General features: G+C 44.8%; 1 protein-coding gene across 2 annotated transcripts in view; it reads right to left on the bottom strand.

Annotated features, from left to right (window-relative positions):
• LOC115140704 (succinyl-CoA:3-ketoacid coenzyme A transferase 1, mitochondrial-like) overlaps window positions 1-22,335 on the bottom strand; it is a 178,364-nt gene that overhangs the window by 61,801 nt on the left and 94,228 nt on the right. The window lies entirely within an intron of this gene.

Genomic DNA, 22,335 nt, shown 5'->3' with positions numbered 1-22,335 from the left:
TGACGGCCTACCCCAGCCAAACCCTCCTCTAATCCAGATGACACTGGGCCAATTGTGCGCCGCCCTATGGGACTCCCAATCACGTCCAGTTGTGATACAGCCCGGGAACTAACCAGGGTCTGTAGTGACGTCACTAGCATTGAGATGCAGTGCCTTGTTTCTATAACTTGATTGGAGTCCACCCATTTCCTTCATCACTGTTCTTTTCATTCCCATTCTGTAAAAACTGAGCGCAAAAGATTCAGTTCTAACTGAAGCACCTGATCATCAATAGAAAAAGCCTGTTGTTTTTTAACACAGTGGCCACAACTTATCACCTAGGTAGGTCCTGGTTCAGTAGGCTACGACATGTTGTTGAAATGTTGAAGCATCTTACGATAGCCTGCTTCTAAACAAAATGGTACATAGTCCCAAAAGTAGATGGGGTGTTTGTTAAATTATTAAATATATACAACAACAACAAAAATGAATGGAGCGAATTTGGAGCAGCAGTTTTATTCCCTGTGAGCACGGAGCGATTTTAAGTGGGGGAAAGGATGTTAAGTGCTGGAGCGATGTGCAAAGACCGCTCAGTGAGCGATGAGTGGGATTTCCAACTGCTCAACTCCGCTCATATACTCTGGTGTGTGTGTGTACCTGCATCAGTTAGTGGAAGGGGACACGCACACCTAAAGACCCTGTTAGATCAGAGTATAGACACTACAGTGCAATTAATCCCTATGAGGTGTGTGTGTGTGTGTGTACCTGCATCAGTCAGTGGAAGGGGACACCACGCACACCTAAAGACCCTGTTAGATCAGAGTATAGACACTACAGTGCAATTAATCCCTATGAGGTGTGTGTGTGTGTGTACCTGCATCAGTCAGTGGAAGGGGACACGCACACCTAAAGACCCTGTTAGATCAGAGTATAGACACTACAGTGCAATTAATCCCTATGAGGTGTGTGTGTGTGGGGATGTACCTGCATCAGTCACGTGGAACACCCTAGCCCTCAGAGTTCTGTTATAACACCCTACCTAAAGACCCTGTTAGATCATAACACCCTAGAGTATAGACACTACAGTGCATAATTAGCCCCTAGAGTGTGTTATAACACTCTACCTCTACAGTTCTGTTATAACACCCTAGCCCCCTAGAGTTCTGTTATAACACCCCTAGCCCCCTAGAGTTCTGTTATAACACCCTAGCCCCCTAGAGTTCTGTTATAACACCCTAGCCCCCTAGAGTTCTGTTATAACACCCCTAGCCCCCTAGAGTTCTGTTATAACACACCTACCCTAAAGTTCTGTTATAACACTCCTAACCCCCTAGAGTTATGTTATAACACCCCTAGCCCCCTAGAGTTCTGTTATAACACCCTAGCCCCCTAGAGTTCTGTTATAACACCCCTACCCCCTAGAGTTCTGTTATAACACACCTACCCCTAAAGTTATGTTATAACACTCCCTAGCCCCCTAGAGTTCTGTTATAACACCCTAGCCCCCTAGAGTTCTGTTATAACACCCTAGCCCCCTAGAGTTCTGTTATAACACCCTAGCCCCCTAGAGTTCTGTTATAACACACCTACCCTAAAGTTATGTTATAACACCCTAGCTCCCCTAGAGTTCTGTTATAACACCCTAGCCCCCTAGAGTTCTGTTATAACACCCTAGCCCCCTAGAGTTCTGTTATAACACCCTAGCCCCCTAGAGTTCTGTTATAACACACCTAGCCCTAGAGTTATGTTATAACACCTCTAGCCCCTAGAGTTCTGTTATAACACCCTAGCCCTAAAGTTCTGTTATAACACCCCTAGCCCCTAGAGTTCTGTTATAACACCCCTAGCCCCCAGAGTTCTGTTATAACACCCTAGCCCCCTAGAGTTCTGTTATAACACACCTAGCCCTAAGAGTTCTGTTATAACACCCCTAGCCCCTAGAGTTCTGTTATAACACCCCTAGCCCCCTAGAGTTCTGTTATAACACCCCTAGCCCCTAGAGTTCTGTTATAACACCCTAGCCCCTAGAGTTCTGTTATAACACCCTAGCCCCTAGAGTTCTGTTATAACACTCCTAGCCCCTAGTTCTGTTATAACACCCTAGCCCCCTAGAGTTCTGTTATAACACCCCTAGCCCTAGAGTTCTGTTATAACACCCTAGCCCCCTAGAGTTCTGTTATAACACACCTAGAGTTCTGTTATAATACTAGAGTTCTGTTATAACACCCTAGCCCCTAGAGTTCTGTTATAACACCCCTAGCCCCCTAGAGTTCTGTTATAACACCCTAGCCCCTAGAGTTCTGTTATAACACCCTAGAGTTCCCCCTAGAGTTCTGTTATAACACCCTAGCCCCTAGAGTTCTGTTATAACACCCTAGCCCCTAGAGTTCTGTTATAACACCCCTAGCCCCCTAGAGTTCTGTTATAACACCCTACCCTAAAGTTCTGTTATAACACTCCTAGCCCCTAGAGTTCTGTTATAACACCCTAGCCCCCTAGAGTTCTGTTATAACACCCTAGCCCCCTAGAGTTCTGTTATAACACCCTAGCCCCCTAGAGTTCTGTTATAACACCCTACCCTAGAGTTCTGTTATAACACCCTAGCCCCTAGAGTTCTGTTATAACACCCTAGCCCCCTAGAGTTCTGTTATAACACCCTAGCCCCCCTAGAGTTCTGTTATAACACCCCTAGACCCTAGAGTTCTGTTATAACGCCCATACCCTAGAGTTCTGTTATAACACCCTAGCCCCTAGAGTTCTGTTATAACACCCTACCCTAGAGTTCTGTTATAACACCCCCCTAGAGTTCTGTTATAACACCCTATCCTAGAGTTCTGTTATAACACCCTAGCCCCCTAGAGTTCTGTTATAACACCCTAGCCCTAGAGTTCTGTTATAACACCCCTACCCTAGAGTTCTGTTATAACACCCTAGCCCCTAGAGTTCTGTTATAACACCCCTACCCCTAGAGTTCTGTTATAACACCCTAGCCCCCTAGAGTTCTGTTATAACACCTACCTAGAGTTATGTTATAACACCCTAGCCCCCTAGAGTTCTGTTATAACCCCTAGCCCCCTAGAGTTCTGTTATAACACCCTAGCCCCTAGAGTTCTGTTATAACACCCCTAGCCCCTAGAGTTCTGTTATAACACCCCTACCCTAGAGTTCTGTTATAACACCCTACCCCCTAGAGTTCTGTTATAACACCCTAGCCCCCCTAGAGTTCTGTTATAACACCCCTAGCCCCCTAGAGTTCTGTTATAATAACACCCTAGCCCCCTAGAGTTCTGTTATAACACCCTACCCCTAGAGTTCTGTTATAACACCCTAGCCCCCCTAGAGTTCTGTTATAACACCCTAGCCCCCTAGAGTTCTGTTATAACACCCTAGCCCCCTAGAGTTCTGTTATAACACCCTAGCCCCTAGAGTTCTGTTATAACACCCTACCCCCTAGAGTTCTGTTATAACACCTCTAGCCCCTAGAGTTCTGTTATAACGCCCTACCCTAGAGTTCTGTTATAACACCCTAGCCCCTAGAGTTCTGTTATAACACCCCTAGCCCCCTAGAGTTCTGTTATAACACCCTAGCCCCCTAGAGTTCTGTTATAACACCCTAGCCCCTAGAGTTCTGTTATAACACCCTAGCCCCTAGAGTTCTGTTATAACACCCTAGCCCCCTAGAGTTCTGTTATAACACCCTAGCCCCCTAGAGTTCTGTTATAACACCCTAGCCCCCTAGAGTTCTGTTATAACACCCATAGCCCTAGAGTTCTGTTATAACACCCCTACCCCTAGAGTTCTGTTATAACACCCCTACCCTAGAGTTCTGTTATAACACCCCTACCCTAGAGTTCTGTTATAACACCCTACCCTAGAGTTCTGTTATAACACCCATACCCTAGAGTTCTGTTATAACACCCTAGCCCCTAGAGTTCTGTTATAACGCCCATACCCTAGAGTTCTGTTATAACACCCTAGCCCCCTAGAGTTCTGTTATAACACCCTAGCCCCTAGAGTTCTGTTATAACACCCTACCCCTAGAGTTCTGTTATAACACCCCTACCCTAGAGTTCTGTTATAACACCCCTACCCTAGAGTTCTGTTATAACACCCCTACCCTAGAGTTCTGTTATAACACCCCTACCCTAGAGTTCTGTTATAACACCCCTACCCTAGAGTTCTGTTATAACACCCTACCCTAGACTTCTGTTATAACACCCCTACCCTAGAGTTCTGTTATAACACCCCTACCCTAGAGTTCTGTTATAACACCCCTACCCTAGAGTTCTGTTATAACACCCCTACCCTAGAGTTCTGTTATAACACCCCTACCCTAGAGTTCTGTTATAACACCCCTACACCTAGAGTTCTGTTATAACACCCCTACCCTAGAGTTCTGTTATAACACCCATACCCTAGAGTTCTGTTATAACACCCTAGCCCCTAGAGTTCTGTTATAACACCCTAGCCCCTAGAGTTCTGTTATAACACCCTACCCTAGAGTTCTGTTATAACACCCCTACCCTAGAGTTCTGTTATAACACCCCTACCCTAGAGTTCTGTTATAACACCCTACCCTAGAGTTCTGTTATAACACCCTAGCCCCTAGAGTTCTGTTATAACGCCCATACCCTAGAGTTCTGTTATAATACCCAGCCCCTAGAGTTCTGTTATAACACCCTAGCCCCCTAGAGTTCTGTTATAACACCCATACCCTAGAGTTCTGTTATAACACCCCTACCATAGAGTTCTGTTATAACACCCTAGCCCCCTAGAGTTCTGTTATAACACCCTAGCCCCCTAGAGTTCTGTTATAACACCCCTAGCCCCCTAGAGTTCTGTTATAACACCCTAGCCCCCTAGAGTTCTGTTATAACACCCCTACCCTAGAGTTCTGTTATAACACCCCTACCCTAGAGTTCTGTTATAACACACCTACCCTAAAGTTATGTTATAACACTCCTAGCCCCTAGTTATGTTATAACACCCCTAGCCCCCTAGAGTTCTGTTATAACACCCCTAGCCCCCTAGAGTTCTGTTATAACACCCTAGCCCCTAGAGTTGTTATAACACACCTACCCTAAAGTTCTGTTATAACACCCTAGCCCCTAGAGTTCTGTTATAACACCCTAGCCCCCTAGAGTTCTGTTATAACACCCCTAGCCCCCTAGAGTTCTGTTATAACACCCTAGCCCCTAGAGTTCTGTTATAACACCCTAGCCCCCTAGAGTTCTGTTATAACACCCTAGCCCCCTAGAGTTCTGTTATAACACCCATACTCTAAAGTTCTGTTATAACACCCCTAGCCCCCTAGAGTTCTGTTATAACACCCCTAGCCCCTAGAGTTCTGTTATAACACCCCTAGCCCCCTGGAGTTATGTTATAACACCCCTAGCCCCCTAGAGTTCTGTAATAACACCCCTAGCCCCTAGAGTTCTGTTATAACACACCTAGCCCCCTAGAGTTCTGTTATAACGCCCATACCCTAGAGTTCTGTTATAATACCCTAGCCCCCTAGAGTTCTGTTATAACGCCCATACCCTAGAGTTCTGTTATAATACCCCTACCATAGAGTTCTGTTATAACACCCCTACACTAGAGTTCTGTTATAACACCCCTACCCTAGAGTTCTGTTATAACACCCTACCCTAGAGTTCTGTAATAACGCCCATACCCTAGAGTTCTGTTATAACACCCTAGCCCCTAGAGTTCTGTTATAACGCCCATACCCTAGAGTTCTGTTATAACACCCTAGCCCCTAGAGTTGTTATAACACCCTAGCCCCCTAGAGTTCTGTTATAACACCCTAGCCCCCCTAGAGTTCTGTTATAACACCCCTACACTAGAGTTCTGTTATAACACCCCTACCCTAGAGTTCTGTTATAACACCCCTACCCTAGAGTTCTGTTAACACCCCTACCCTAGAGTTCTGTTATAAACCCCTACCCTAGAGTTCTGTTATAACACCCCTACCCTAGACTTCTGTTATAACACCCCTACCCTAGAGTTCTGTTATAACACCCCTACCCTAGAGTTATGTTATAACACCCCTACCCTAGAGTTCTGTTATAACGCCCCTACCCTAGAGTTCTGTTATAACGCCCATACACCCTAGAGTTCTGTTATAATACCCCTACACTAGAGTTCTGTTATAACACCCCTACCCTAGAGTTCTGTTATAACACCCATACCCTAGAATTCTGTTATAATACCCTAGCCCCTAGAGTTCTGTTATAACACCCTAGCCCCTAGAGTTCTGTTATAATACCCCTACCCTAGAGTTCTGTTATAACACCCTACACTAGAGTTCTGTTATAACGCCCTACCCTAGAGTTCTGTTATAACACCCTAGCCCCTAGAGTTCTGTTATAACGCCCATACCCTAGAATTCTGTTATAATACCCTAGCCCCTAGAGTTCTGTTATAACACCCTAGCCCCCTAGAGTTCTGTTATAACGCCCATACCCTAGAGTTCTGTTATAATACCCCTACCATAGAGTTCTGTTATAACACCCTAGCCCCCTAGAGTTCTGTTATAACACCCTAGCCCCTAGAGTTCTGTTATAACACCCTAGCCCCCTAGAGTTCTGTTATAACACCCTAGCCCCCTAGAGTTCTGTTATAATACCCCTACCCTAGAGTTCTGTTATAACACCCCTACACTAGAGTTCTGTTATAACACACCTACCCTAAAGTTATGTTATAACACCCCTAGCCCCCTAGAGTTCTGTTATAACACCCTAGCCCCCTAGAGTTCTGTTATAACACCCCTAGCCCCCTAGAGTTCTGTTATAACACTCCTAGCCCCCTAGAGTTCTGTTATAACACACCTACCCTAAAGTTATGTTATAACACTCCTAGCCCCCTAGTTATGTTATAACACCCCTAGCCCCCTAGAGTTCTGTTATAACACCCCTAGCCCCCTAGAGTTCTGTTATAACACCCCTAGCCCCTAGAGTTCTGTTATAACACACCTACCCTAAAGTTATGTTATAACACCCCTAGCCCCTAGAGTTCTGTTATAACACCCCTACCCTAGAGTTCTGTTATAACGCCCTACCCTAGAGTTCTGTTATAACACCCTAGCCCCTAGAGTTCTGTTATAACGCCCATACCCTAGAATTCTGTTATAATACCCTAGCCCCTAGAGTTCTGTTATAACACCCTAGCCCCCTAGAGTTCTGTTATAACGCCCATACCCTAGAGTTCTGTTATAATACCCCTACCATAGAGTTCTGTTATAACACCCTAGCCCCCTAGAGTTCTGTTATAACACCTAGCCCCTAGAGTTCTGTTATAACACCCTAGCCCCCTAGAGTTCTGTTATAACACCCTAGCCCCCTAGAGTTCTGTTATAATACCCCTACCCTAGAGTTCTGTTATAACACCCCTACACTAGAGTTCTGTTATAACACACCTACCCTAAAGTTATGTTATAACACTCCTAGCCCCTAGTTATGTTATAACACCCCTAGCCCCCTAGAGTTCTGTTATAACACCCCTAGCCCCCTAGAGTTCTGTTATAACACCCTAGCCCCCTAGAGTTGTTATAACACACCTACCCTAAAGTTATGTTATAACACCCCTAGCCCCCTAGAGTTCTGTTATAACACCCTAGCCCCTAGAGTTCTGTTATAACACCCCTAGCCCCCTAGAGTTATGTTATAACACCCCTAGCCCCCTAGAGTTCTGTTATAACACCCCTACCCTAGAGTTCTGTAATAACGCCCATACCCTAGAGTTCTGTTATAACACCCTAGCCCCCTAGAGTTCTGTTATAACGCCCATACCCTAGAGTTCTGTTATAACACCCCTAGCCCCTAGAGTTGTTATAACACCCTAGCCCCTAGAGTTCTGTTATAACACCCTAGCCCCTAGAGTTCTGTTATAACACCCCCTACACTAGAGTTCTGTTATAACACCCCTACCCTAGAGTTCTGTTATAACACCCCTACCCTAGAGTTCTGTTATAACACCCCTACCCTAGAGTTCTGTTATAAACCCCCTACCCTAGAGTTCTGTTATAACACCCCTACCCTAGACTTCTGTTATAACACCCCTACCCTAGAGTTCTGTTATAACACCCCTACCCTAGAGTTATGTTATAACACCCCTACCCTAGAGTTCTGTTATAACGCCCCTACCCTAGAGTTCTGTTATAACGCCCATACCCTAGAGTTCTGTTATAATACCCCTACACTAGAGTTCTGTTATAACACCCCTACCCTAGAGTTCTGTTATAACACCCATACCCTAGAATTCTGTTATAATACCCTAGCCCCCTAGAGTTCTGTTATAACACCCTAGCCCCCTAGAGTTCTGTTATAATACCCCTACCCTAGAGTTCTGTTATAACACCCCTACACTAGAGTTCTGTTATAACGCCCCTACCCTAGAGTTCTGTTATAACACCCTAGCCCCCTAGAGTTCTGTTATAACGCCCATACCCTAGAATTCTGTTATAATACCCTAGCCCCCTAGAGTTCTGTTATAACACCCTAGCCCCCTAGAGTTCTGTTATAACGCCCATACCCTAGAGTTCTGTTATAATACCCCTACCATAGAGTTCTGTTATAACACCCTAGCCCCCTAGAGTTCTGTTATAACACCCTAGCCCCCTAGAGTTCTGTTATAACACCCTAGCCCCCTAGAGTTCTGTTATAACACCCTAGCCCCCTAGAGTTCTGTTATAATACCCCTACCCTAGAGTTCTGTTATAACACCCCTACACTAGAGTTCTGTTATAACACACCTACCCTAAAGTTATGTTATAACACCCTAGCCCCCTAGAGTTCTGTTATAACACCCCTAGCCCCTAGAGTTCTGTTATAACACCCTAGCCCCCTAGAGTTCTGTTATAACACCCTAGCCCCCTAGAGTTCTGTTATAACACACCTACCCTAAAGTTATGTTATAACACTCCTAGCCCCCTAGTTATGTTATAACACCCCTAGCCCCCTAGAGTTCTGTTATAACACCCTAGCCCCCTAGAGTTCTGTTATAACACCCCTAGCCCCTAGAGTTCTGTTATAACACACCTACCCTAAAGTTATGTTATAACACCCCTAGCCCCCTAGAGTTCTGTTATAACACCCCTACCCTAGAGTTCTGTTATAACGCCCCTACCCTAGAGTTCTGTTATAACACCCTAGCCCCCTAGAGTTCTGTTATAACGCCCATACCCTAGAATTCTGTTATAATACCCTAGCCCCCTAGAGTTCTGTTATAACACCCTAGCCCCCTAGAGTTCTGTTATAACGCCCATACCCTAGAGTTCTGTTATAATACCCCTACCATAGAGTTCTGTTATAACACCCTAGCCCCCTAGAGTTCTGTTATAACACCCTAGCCCCCTAGAGTTCTGTTATAACACCCCTAGCCCCCTAGAGTTCTGTTATAACACCCTAGCCCCCTAGAGTTCTGTTATAATACCCCTACCCTAGAGTTCTGTTATGACACCCCTACACTAGAGTTCTGTTATAACACACCTACCCTAAAGTTATGTTATAACACTCCTAGCCCCCTAGTTATGTTATAACACCCCTAGCCCCCTAGAGTTCTGTTATAACACCCCTAGCCCCCTAGAGTTCTGTTATAACACCCCTAGCCCCCTAGAGTTGTTATAACACACCTACCCTAAAGTTATGTTATAACACCCCTAGCCCCCTAGAGTTCTGTTATAACACCCTAGCCCCCTAGAGTTCTGTTATAACACCCCTAGCCCCCTAGAGTTCTGTTATAACACCCCTAGCCCCCTAGAGTTCTGTTATAACACCCCTAGCCCCCTAGAGTTCTGTTATAACACCTCTAGCCCCCTAGAGTTCTGTTATAACACCCCTACTCTAAAGTTCTGTTATAACACCCTAGCCCCCTAGAGTTCTGTTATAACACCCCTAGCCCCCTAGAGTTCTGTTATAACACCCTAGCCCCTGGAGTTATGTTATAACACCCCTAGCCCCCTAGAGTTCTGTAATAACACCCTAGCCCCCTAGAGTTCTGTTATAACACACCTAGCCCCTAGAGTTCTGTTATAACGCCCATACCCTAGAGTTCTGTTATAATACCCTAGCCCCTAGAGTTCTGTTATAACGCCCATACCCTAGAGTTCTGTTATAATACCCCTACCATAGAGTTCTGTTATAACACCCCTACACTAGAGTTCTGTTATAACACCCCTACCCTAGAGTTCTGTTATAACACCCCTACCCTAGAGTTCTGTAATAACGCCCATACCCTAGAGTTCTGTTATAACACCCTAGCCCCCTAGAGTTCTGTTATAACGCCCATACCCTAGAGTTCTGTTATAACACCCTAGCCCCCTAGAGTTGTTATAACACCCTAGCCCCCTAGAGTTCTGTTATAACACCCTAGCCCCCTAGAGTTCTGTTATAACACCCCTACACTAGAGTTCTGTTATAACACCCCTACCCTAGAGTTCTGTTATAACACCCCTACCCTAGAGTTCTGTTATAACACCCCTACCCTAGAGTTCTGTTATAAACCCCCTACCCTAGAGTTCTGTTATAACACCCCTACCCTAGACTTCTGTTATAACACCCCTACCCTAGAGTTCTGTTATAACACCCCTACCCTAGAGTTATGTTATAACACCCCTACCCTAGAGTTCTGTTATAACGCCCCTACCCTAGAGTTCTGTTATAACGCCCATACCCTAGAGTTCTGTTATAATACCCCTACACTAGAGTTCTGTTATAACACCCCTACCCTAGAGTTCTGTTATAACACCCATACCCTAGAATTCTGTTATAATACCCTAGCCCCTAGAGTTCTGTTATAACACCCTAGCCCCTAGAGTTCTGTTATAATACCCCTACCCTAGAGTTCTGTTATAACACCCCTACACTAGAGTTCTGTTATAACGCCCCTACCCTAGAGTTCTGTTATAACACCCTAGCCCCCTAGAGTTCTGTTATAACGCCCATACCCTAGAATTCTGTTATAATACCCTAGCCCCTAGAGTTCTGTTATAACACCCTAGCCCCCTAGAGTTCTGTTATAACGCCCATACCCTAGAGTTCTGTTATAATACCCCTACCATAGAGTTCTGTTATAACACCCTAGCCCCCTAGAGTTCTGTTATAACACCCTAGCCCCCTAGAGTTCTGTTATAACACCCTAGCCCCCTAGAGTTCTGTTATAACACCCTAGCCCCCTAGAGTTCTGTTATAATACCCCTACCCTAGAGTTCTGTTATAACACCCCTACACTAGAGTTCTGTTATAACGCCCTACCCTAGAGTTCTGTTATAACACCCTAGCCCCCTAGAGTTCTGTTATAACGCCCATACCCTAGAATTCTGTTATAATACCCCTAGCCCCCTAGAGTTCTGTTATAACACCCTAGCCCCCTAGAGTTCTGTTATAACGCCCATACCCTAGAGTTCTGTTATAATACCCCTACCATAGAGTTCTGTTATAACACCCTAGCCCCCTAGAGTTCTGTTATAACACCCTAGCCCCCTAGAGTTCTGTTATAACACCCTAGCCCCCTAGAGTTCTGTTATAACACCCTAGCCCCCTAGAGTTCTGTTATAATACCCTACCCTAGAGTTCTGTTATAACACCCCTACACTAGAGTTCTGTTATAACACACCTACCCCTAAGTTATGTTATAACACCCCTAGCCCCCTAGAGTTCTGTTATAACACCCTAGCCCCTAGAGTTCTGTTATAACACCCTAGCCCCTAGAGTTCTGTTATAACACTCCTAGCCCCCTAGAGTTCTGTTATAACACACCTACCCTAAAGTTATGTTATAACACTCCTAGCCCCCTAGTTATGTTATAACACCCCTAGCCCCTAGAGTTCTGTTATAACACCCTAGCCCCCTAGAGTTCTGTTATAACACCCCTAGCCCCTAGAGTTCTGTTATAACACACCTACCCTAAAGTTATGTTATAACACCCCTAGCCCCTAGAGTTCTGTTATAACACCCTAGCCCCCTAGAGTTCTGTTATAACACCCCTAGCCCCTAGAGTTCTGTTATAACACCCCTAGCCCCCTAGAGTTCTGTTATAACACCCTAGCCCCCTAGAGTTCTGTTATAACACCTCTAGCCCCTAGAGTTATGTTATAACACCCCTACTCTAAAGTTCTGTTATAACACCCTAGCCCCCTAGAGTTCTGTTATAACACCCTAGCCCCTAGAGTTCTGTTATAACACCCCTAGCCCCCTGGAGTTATGTTATAACACCCCTAGCCCCCTAGAGTTCTGTAATAACACCCCTAGCCCCCTAGAGTTCTGTTATAACACACCTAGCCCCCTAGAGTTCTGTTATAACGCCCATACCCTAGAGTTCTGTTATAATACCCTAGCCCCCTAGAGTTCTGTTATAACGCCCATACCCTAGAGTTCTGTTATAATACCCCTACCATAGAGTTCTGTTATAACACCCCTACACTAGAGTTCTGTTATAACACCCCTACCCTAGAGTTCTGTTATAACACCCCTACCCTAGAGTTCTGTAATAACGCCCATACCCTAGAGTTCTGTTATAACACCCTAGCCCCCTAGAGTTCTGTTATAACGCCCATACCCTAGAGTTCTGTTATAACACCCTAGCCCCCTAGAGTTGTTATAACACCCTAGCCCCCTAGAGTTCTGTTATAACACCCTAGCCCCCTAGAGTTCTGTTATAACACCCCTACACTAGAGTTCTGTTATAACACCCCTACCCTAGAGTTCTGTTATAACACCCCTACCCTAGAGTTCTGTTATAACACCCCTACCCTAGAGTTCTGTTATAAACCCCCTACCCTAGAGTTCTGTTATAACACCCCTACCCTAGACTTCTGTTATAACACCCCTACCCTAGAGTTCTGTTATAACACCCCTACCCTAGAGTTATGTTATAACACCCCTACCCTAGAGTTCTGTTATAACGCCCCTACCCTAGAGTTCTGTTATAACGCCCATACCCTAGAGTTCTGTTATAATACCCCTACACTAGAGTTCTGTTATAACACCCCTACCCTAGAGTTCTGTTATAACACCCATACCCTAGAATTCTGTTATAATACCCTAGCCCCCTAGAGTTCTGTTATAACACCCTAGCCCCCTAGAGTTCTGTTATAATACCCCTACCCTAGAGTTCTGTTATAACACCCCTACACTAGAGTTCTGTTATAACACCCCTACCCTAGAGTTCTGTTATAACGCCCCTACCCTAGAGTTCTGTTATAACACCCTAGCCCCCTAGAGTTCTGTTATAACGCCCATACCCTAGAATTCTGTTATAATACCCTAGCCCCCTAGAGTTCTGTTATAACACCCTAGCCCCCTAGAGTTCTGTTATAACGTCCATACCCTAGAGTTGTTATAACACCCTAGCCCCCTAGAGTTCTGTTATAACACCCTAGCCCCCTAGAGTTCTGTTATAACACCCATACCCTAGAGTTGTTATAACACCCTAGCCCCCTAGAGTTCTGTTATAACACCCTAGCCCCCTAGAGTTCTGTTATAACGCCCATACCCTAGAGTTCTGTTATAACACCCTAGCCCCCTAGAGTTCTGTTATAACACCCATACCCTAGAGTTCTGTTATAACACCCTAGCCCCTAGAGTTATGTTATAAGACCCCTACCCTAGAGTTCTGTTATAACACCCTAGCCCCTAGAGTTCTGTTATAACACCCATACCCTAGAGTTCTGTTATAACACCCTAGCCCCTAGAGTTCTGTTATAACGCCCATACCCTAGAATTCTGTTATAACACCTAGCCCCTAGAGTTCTGTTATAACACACCTACCCTAAAGTTATGTTATAACACTCCTAGCCCCTAGTTATGTTATAACACCCCTAGCCCCCTAGAGTTCTGTTATAACACCCCTAGCCCCCTAGAGTTCTGTTATAACACCCCTAGCCCCCTAGAGTTCTGTTATAACACACCTACCCTAAAGTTATGTTATAACACCCCTAGCCCCCTAGAGTTCTGTTATAACACCCTAGCCCCCTAGAGTTCTGTTATAACACCCTAGCCCCCTAGAGTTCTGTTATAACACCCCTAGCCACCTAGAGTTCTGTTATAACACCCTAGCCCCTAGAGTTCTGTTATAACACCTCTAGCCCCCTAGAGTTCTGTTATAACACCCTACTCTAAAGTTCTGTTATAACACCCCTAGCCCCCTAGAGTTCTGTTATAACACCCTAGCCCCCCTAGAGTTCTGTTATAACACCCTAGCCCCTGGAGTTATGTTATAACACCCTAGCCCCCTAGAGTTCTGTAATAACACCCTAGCCCCTAGAGTTCTGTTATAACACACCTAGCCCCCTAGAGTTCTGTTATAACGCCCATACCCTAGAGTTCTGTTATAATACCCTAGCCCCCTAGAGTTCTGTTATAACGCCCATACCCTAGAGTTCTGTTATAATACCCCTACCATAGAGTTCTGTTATAACACCCCTACACTAGAGTTCTGTTATAACACCCCTACCCTAGAGTTCTGTTATAACACCCCTACCCTAGAGTTCTGTAATAACGCCCATACCCTAGAGTTCTGTTATAACACCCTAGCCCCCTAGAGTTCTGTTATAACGCCCATACCCTAGAGTTCTGTTATAACACCCTAGCCCCCTAGAGTTGTTATAACACCCTAGCCCCTAGAGTTCTGTTATAACACCCTAGCCCCCTAGAGTTCTGTTATAACACCCTACACTAGAGTTCTGTTATAACACCCTACCCTAGAGTTCTGTTATAACACCCCTACCCTAGAGTTCTGTTATAACACCCCTACCCTAGAGTTCTGTTATAAACCCCCTACCCTAGAGTTCTGTTATAACACCCCTACCCTAGACTTCTGTTATAACACCCCTACCCTAGAGTTCTGTTATAACACCCCTACCCTAGAGTTATGTTATAACACCCCTACCCTAGAGTTCTGTTATAACGCCCCTACCCTAGAGTTCTGTTATAACGCCCATACCCTAGAGTTCTGTTATAATACCCCTACACTAGAGTTCTGTTATAACACCCCTACCCTAGAGTTCTGTTATAACACCCATACCCTAGAATTCTGTTATAATACCCTAGCCCCCTAGAGTTCTGTTATAACACCCTAGCCCCCTAGAGTTCTGTTATAATACCCCTACCCTAGAGTTCTGTTATAACACCCCTACACTAGAGTTCTGTTATAACACCCCTACCCTAGAGTTCTGTTATAACGCCCCTACCCTAGAGTTCTGTTATAACACCCTAGCCCCCTAGAGTTCTGTTATAACGCCCATACCCTAGAATTCTGTTATAATACCCCTACCATAGAGTTCTGTTATAACACCCCTACACTAGAGTTCTGTTATAACACCCCTACCCTAGAGTTCTGTTATAACGCCCCTACCCTAGAGTTCTGTTATAACACCCTAGCCCCCTAGAGTTCTGTTATAACGCCCATACCCTAGAGTTCTGTTATAATACCCCTACCATAGAGTTCTGTTATAACACCCTAGCCCCCTAGAGTTCTGTTATAACACCCTAGCTCCCTAGAGTTCTGTTATAACACCCTAGCCCCCTAGAGTTCTGTTATAACGCCCATACCCTAGAGTTCTGTTATAACACCCTAGCCCCCTAGAGTTCTGTTATAACACCCTAGCCCCCTAGAGTTCTGTTATAACACCCATACCCTAGAGTTGTTATAACACCCTAGCCCCCTAGAGTTCTGTTATAACACCCTAGCCCCCTAGAGTTCTGTTATAACGCCCATACCCTAGAGTTCTGTTATAACACCCTAGCCCCTAGAGTTCTGTTATAACACCCATACCCTAGAGTTCTGTTATAACACCCTAGCCCCCTAGAGTTATGTTATAAGACCCTACCCTAGAGTTCTGTTATAACACCCTAGCCCCCTAGAGTTCTGTTATAACACCCATACCCTAGAGTTCTGTTATAACACCCTAGCCCCCTAGAGTTCTGTTATAACGCCCATACCCTAGAATTCTGTTATAACACCCTAGCCTCCTAGAGTTCTGTTATAACACCCTAGCCCCTAGAGTTCTGTTATAACACCTAGCCCCCTAGAGTTCTGTTATAACACCCTAGCCCCCTAGAGTTCTGTTATAACGCCCATACCCTAGAGTTCTGTTATAACACCCTAGCCCCCTAGAGTTCTGTTATAACACCCATACCCTAGAGTTCTGTTATAACACCCTAGCCCCCTAGAGTTATGTTATAAGACCCCTACCCTAGAGTTCCGTTATAACACCATAGCCCCCTAGAGTTCTGTTATAACACCCATACCCTAGAGTTCTGTTATAACACCCTAGCCCCCTAGAGTTCTGTTATAATACCCCTACCCTAGAGTTCTGTTATAACACCCCTACACTAGAGTTCTGTTATAGCACCCCTACCCTAGAGTTCTGTTATAACACCCCTACACTAGAGTTGTTATAACACCCCTACCCTAGAGTTCTGTTATAACGCCCATACCCTAGAGTTCTGTTATAACACCATAGCCCCCTAGAGTTCTGTTATAACACCCATACCCTAGAGTTCTGTTATAACACCCTAGCCCCCTAGAGTTCTGTTATAGCGCCCATACCCTAGAATTCTGTTATAACAACCTAGCCCCCTAGAGTTCTGTTATAACCCCCTAGCCCCCTAGAGTTCTGTTATAACACCCCTACACTAGAGTTCTGTTATAACACCCCTACCCTAGAGTTCTGTTATAACACCCCTACCCTAGAGTTCTGTTATAACGCCCCTACCCTAGAGTTCTGTTATAACACCCTAGCCCCCTAGAGTTCTGTTATAACGCCCATACCCTAGAATTCTGTTATAATACCCTAGCCCCCTAGAGTTCTGTTATAACACCCTAGCCCCCTAGAGTTCTGTTATAACGCCCATACCCTAGAGTTCTGTTATAATACCCCTACCATATAGTTCTGTTATAACACCCCTACACTAGAGTTATGTTATAACACCCCTACCCTAGAGTTCTGTTATAACGCCCATACCCAAAAGTTCTGTTATAACACCCTAGCCCCCTAGAGTTCTGTTATAACGCCCATACCCTAGAGTTCTGTTATAACACCCTAGCCCCCTAGAGTTCTGTTATAACACCCTAGCCCCCTAGAGTTCTGTTATAACACCCATACCCTAGAGTTCTGTTATAACACCCTAGCCCCCTAGAGTTCTGTTATAACACCCTAGCCCCCTAGAGTTCTGTTATAACACCTCTAGCCCCTAGAGTTCTGTTATAACACCCTAGCCCCCTAGAGTTCTGTTATAACGCCCATACCCTAGAGTTCTGTTATAACACCCTAGCCCCCTAGAGTTCTGTTATAACACCCATACCCTAGAGTTCTGTTATAACACCCTAGCCCCTAGAGTTATGTTATAAGACCCCTACCCTAGAGTTCTGTTATAACACCCTAGCCCCTAGAGTTCTGTTATAACACCCTAGCCCCCTAGAGTTCTGTTATAACGCCCATACCCTAGAGTTCTGTTATAACACCCTAGCCCCCTAGAGTTCTGTTATAACACCCTAGCCCCTAGAGTTCTGTTATAACACCCATACCCTAGAGTTTGTTATAACACCCTAGCCCCCTAGAGTTCTGTTATAACACCCTAGCCCCCTAGAGTTATGTTATAACGCCCATACCCTAGAGTTCTGTTATAACACCCTAGCCCCCTAGAGTTCTGTTATAACACCCATACTGTTATAACCTAGAGTTCTGTTATAACACCCTAGCCCCCTAGAGTTCTGTTATAAGACCCCTACCCTAGAGTTCTGTTATAACACCCTAGCCCCCTAGAGTTCTGTTATAACACCCATACCCTAGAGTTCTGTTATAACACCCTAGCCCCCTAGAGTTCTGTTATAACGCCCATACCCTAGAATTCTGTTATAACACCCTAGCCTCCTAGAGTTCTGTTATAACACCCTAGCCCCCTAGAGTTCTGTTATAACGCCCATACCCTAGAGTTCTGTTATAACACCCTAGCCCCCTAGAGTTCTGTTATAACACCCATACCCTAGAGTTCTGTTATAACACCCTAGCCCCCTAGAGTTATGTTATAAGACCCCTACCCTAGAGTTCCGTTATAACACCATAGCCCCCTAGAGTTCTGTTATAACACCCATACCCTAGAGTTCTGTTATAACACCCTAGCCCCCTAGAGTTCTGTTATAATACCCCTACCCTAGAGTTCTGTTATAACACCCCTACACTAGAGTTCTGTTATAGCACCCCTACCCTAGAGTTCTGTTATAACACCCCTACACTAGAGTTCTGTTATAACACCCCTACCCTAGAGTTCTGTTATAACGCCCATACCCTAGAGTTCTGTTATAACACCATAGCCCCCTAGAGTTCTGTTATAACACCCATACCCTAGAGTTCTGTTATAACACCCTAGCCCCCTAGAGTTCTGTTATAACGCCCATACCCTAGAATTCTGTTATAACAACCTAGCCCCCTAGAGTTCTGTTATAACCCCCTAGCCCCCTAAAGTTCTGTTATAATACCCCTACCCTAGAGTTCTGTTATAACACCCCTACACTAGAGTTCTGTTATAACACCCCTACCCTAGAGTTCTGTTATAACGCACCTACCCTAGAGTTCTGTTATAACACCCTAGCCCCCTAGAGTTCTGTTATAACGCCCATACCCTAGAATTCTGTTATAATACCCTAGCCCCCTAGAGTTCTGTTATAACACCCTAGCCCCCTAGAGTTCTGTTATAACGCCCATACCCTAGAGTTCTGTTATAATACCCCTACCATATAGTTCTGTTATAACACCCCTACACTAGAGTTATGTTATAACACCCCTACCCTAGAGTTCTGTTATAACGCCCATACCCAAAAGTTCTGTTATAACACCCTAGCCCCCTAGAGTTCTGTTATAACGCCCATACCCTAGAGTTCTGTTATAACACCCTAGCCCCCTAGAGTTCTGTTATAACACCCTAGCCCCCTAGAGTTCTGTTATAACACCCATACCCTAGAGTTGTTATAACACCCTAGCCCCCTAGAGTTCTGTTATAACACCCTAGCCCCCTAGAGTTCTGTTATAACACCCTAGCCCCCTAGAGTTCTGTTATAACACCCTAGCCCCTAGAGTTCTGTTATAACGCCCATACCCTAGAGTTCTGTTATAACACCCTAGCCCCCTAGAGTTCTGTTATAACACCCATACCCTAGAGTTCTGTTATAACACCCTAGCCCCTAGAGTTATGTTATAAGACCCCTACCCTAGAGTTCTGTTATAACACCCCTACACTAGAGTTCTGTTATAACACCCCTACCCTAGAGTTCTGTTATAACGCCCCTACCCTAGAGTTCTGTTATAACGCCCATACCCTAGAGTTCTGTTATAACACCCTAGCCCCCTAGAGTTCTGTTATAACGCCCATACCCTAGAATTCTGTTATAATACCCCATACCATAGAGTTCTGTTATAACACCCCTACACTAGAGTTATGTTATAACACCCCTACCCTAGAGTTCTGTTATAACACCCCTACCTTAGAGTTATGTTATAACACCCCTACCCTAGAGTTCTGTTATAACACCCCTACCTTAGAGTTCTGTTATAATACCCCTACCCTAGAGTTCTGTTATAACACCCATACCCTAGAGTTCTGTTATAACACCCTAGCCCCCTAGAGTTCTGTTATAACGCCCATACCCTAGAGTTCTGTTATAATACCCCTACCATAGAGTTCTGTTATAACACCCCTACACTAGAGTTCTGTTATAACACCCCTACCTAGAGTTCTGTTATAACACCCCTACCCTAGAGTTCTGTAATAACGCCCATACCCTAGAGTTCTGTTATAACACCCTAGCCCCTAGAGTTCTGTTATAACACCCCTACACTAGAGTTCTGTTATAACACCCCTACCCTAGAGTTCTGTTATAACACCCCTACCCTAGAGTTCTGTTATAAACCCCCTACCCTAGAGTTCTGTTATAACACCCCTACCCTAGACTTCTGTTATAACACCCCTACCCTAGAGTTCTGTTATAACACCCCTACCCTAGAGTTATGTTATAACACCCCTACCCTAGAGTTCTGTTATAACGCCCCTACCCTAGAGTTCTGTTATAACGCCCATACCCTAGAGTTCTGTTATAATACCCCTACACTAGAGTTCTGTTATAACACCCCTACCCTAGAGTTCTGTTATAACACCCATACCCTAGAATTCTGTTATAATACCCTAGCCCCCTAGAGTTCTGTTATAACATCCTAGCCCCCTAGAGTTCTGTTATAATAACCCTACCCTAGAGTTCTGTTATAACACCCCTACACTAGAGTTCTGTTATAACGCCCATACCCTAGAGTTCTGTTATAATACCCCTACCATAGAGTTCTGATTATAACACCCTAGCCCCCTAGAGTTCTGTTATAACACCCTAGCCCCCTAGAGTTCTGTTATAACACCCTAGCCCCCTAGAGTTCTGTTATAACGCCCATACCCTAGAGTTCTGTTATAACACCCTAGCCCCCTAGAGTTCTGTTATAACACCCTAGCCCCCTAGAGTTCTGTTATAACACCCATACCCTAGAGTTGTTATAACACCCTAGCCCCCTAGAGTTCTGTTATAACACCCTAGCCCCCTAGAGTTCTGTTATAACGCCCATACCCTAGAGTTCTGTTATAACACCCTAGCCCCCTAGAGTTCTGTTATAACACCCATACCCTAGAGTTCTGTTATAACACCCTAGCCCCCTAGAGTTATGTTATAAGACCCCTACCCTAGAGTTCTGTTATAACACCCTAGCCCCCTAGAGTTCTGTTATAACACCCATACCCTAGAGTTCTGTTATAACACCCTAGCCCCCTAGAGTTCTGTTATAACGCCCATACCCTAGAATTCTGTTATAACACCCTAGCCTCCTAGAGTTCTGTTATAACACCCTAGCCCCCTAGAGTTCTGTTATAACACCCTAGCCCCCTAGAGTTCTGTTATAACACCCTAGCCCCCTAGAGTTCTGTTATAACGCCCATACCCTAGAGTTCTGTTATAACACCCTAGCCCCCTAGAGTTCTGTTATAACACCCATACCCTAGAGTTCTGTTATAACACCCTAGCCCCCTAGAGTTATGTTATAAGACCCCTACCCTAGAGTTCCGTTTATAACACACATAGCCCCCTAGAGTTCTGTTATAACACCCATACCCTAGAGTTCTGTTATAACACCCTAGCCCCCCTAGAGTTCTGTTATAATACCCTACCCTAGAGTTCTGTTATAGCACCCCCTACCCTAGAGTTCTGTTATAACACCCCTACACTAGAGTTGTTATAACACCCCTACCCTAGAGTTCTGTTATAGCACCCCTACCCTAGAGTTCTGTTATAACACCCCTACACTAGAGTTGTTATAACACCCCTACCCTAGAGTTCTGTTATAACGCCCATACCCTAGAGTTCTGTTATAACACCATAGCCCCCTAGAGTTCTGTTATAACACCCATACCCTAGAGTTCTGTTATAACACCCTAGCCCCTAGAGTTCTGTTATAGCGCCCATACCCTAGAATTCTGTTATAACAACCTAGCCCCCTAGAGTTCTGTTATAACCCCCTAGCCCCCTAGAGTTCTGTTATAACACCCCTACACTAGAGTTCTGTTATAACACCCCTACCCTAGAGTTCTGTTATAACACCCCTACCCTAGAGTTCTGTTATAACGCCCCTACCCTAGAGTTCTGTTATAACACCCTAGCCCCCTAGAGTTCTGTTATAACGCCCATACCCTAGAATTCTGTTATAATACCCTAGCCCCTAGAGTTCTGTTATAACACCCTAGCCCCTAGAGTTCTGTTATAACGCCCATACCCTAGAGTTCTGTTATAATACCCCTACCATATAGTTCTGTTATAACACCCCTACACTAGAGTTATGTTATAACACCCCTACCCTAGAGTTCTGTTATAACACCCTAGCCCCCTAGAGTTATGTTATAACACCCATACCCTAGAGTTCTGTTATAACACCCTAGCCCCCTAGAGTTCTGTTATAACGCCCATACCCTAGAATTCTGTTATAACACCCCTAGCCTCCTAGAGTTCTGTTATAACACCCTAGCCCCCTAGAGTTCTGTTATAACGCCCATACCCTAGAGTTCTGTTATAACACCCTAGCCCCCTAGAGTTCTGTTATAACACCCATACCCTAGAGTTCTGTTATAACACCCTAGCCCCCTAGAGTTATGTTATAAGACCCCTACCCTAGAGTTCCGTTATAACACCATAGCCCCTAGAGTTCTGTTATAACACCCATACCCTAGAGTTCTGTTATAACACCCTAGCCCCCTAGAGTTCTGTTATAATACCCCTACCCTAGAGTTCTGTTATAACACCCCTACACTAGAGTTCTGTTATAGCACCCCTACC

This window comes from Oncorhynchus nerka, linkage group LG13 (assembly GCF_034236695.1).
Source record: "Oncorhynchus nerka isolate Pitt River linkage group LG13, Oner_Uvic_2.0, whole genome shotgun sequence".
Classification (NCBI taxonomy): domain Eukaryota; kingdom Metazoa; phylum Chordata; class Actinopteri; order Salmoniformes; family Salmonidae; genus Oncorhynchus; species Oncorhynchus nerka.
The sequence above is the reverse complement of the archived record's forward strand: the minus strand, read 5'-3'. Positions and strand labels throughout refer to the sequence as shown.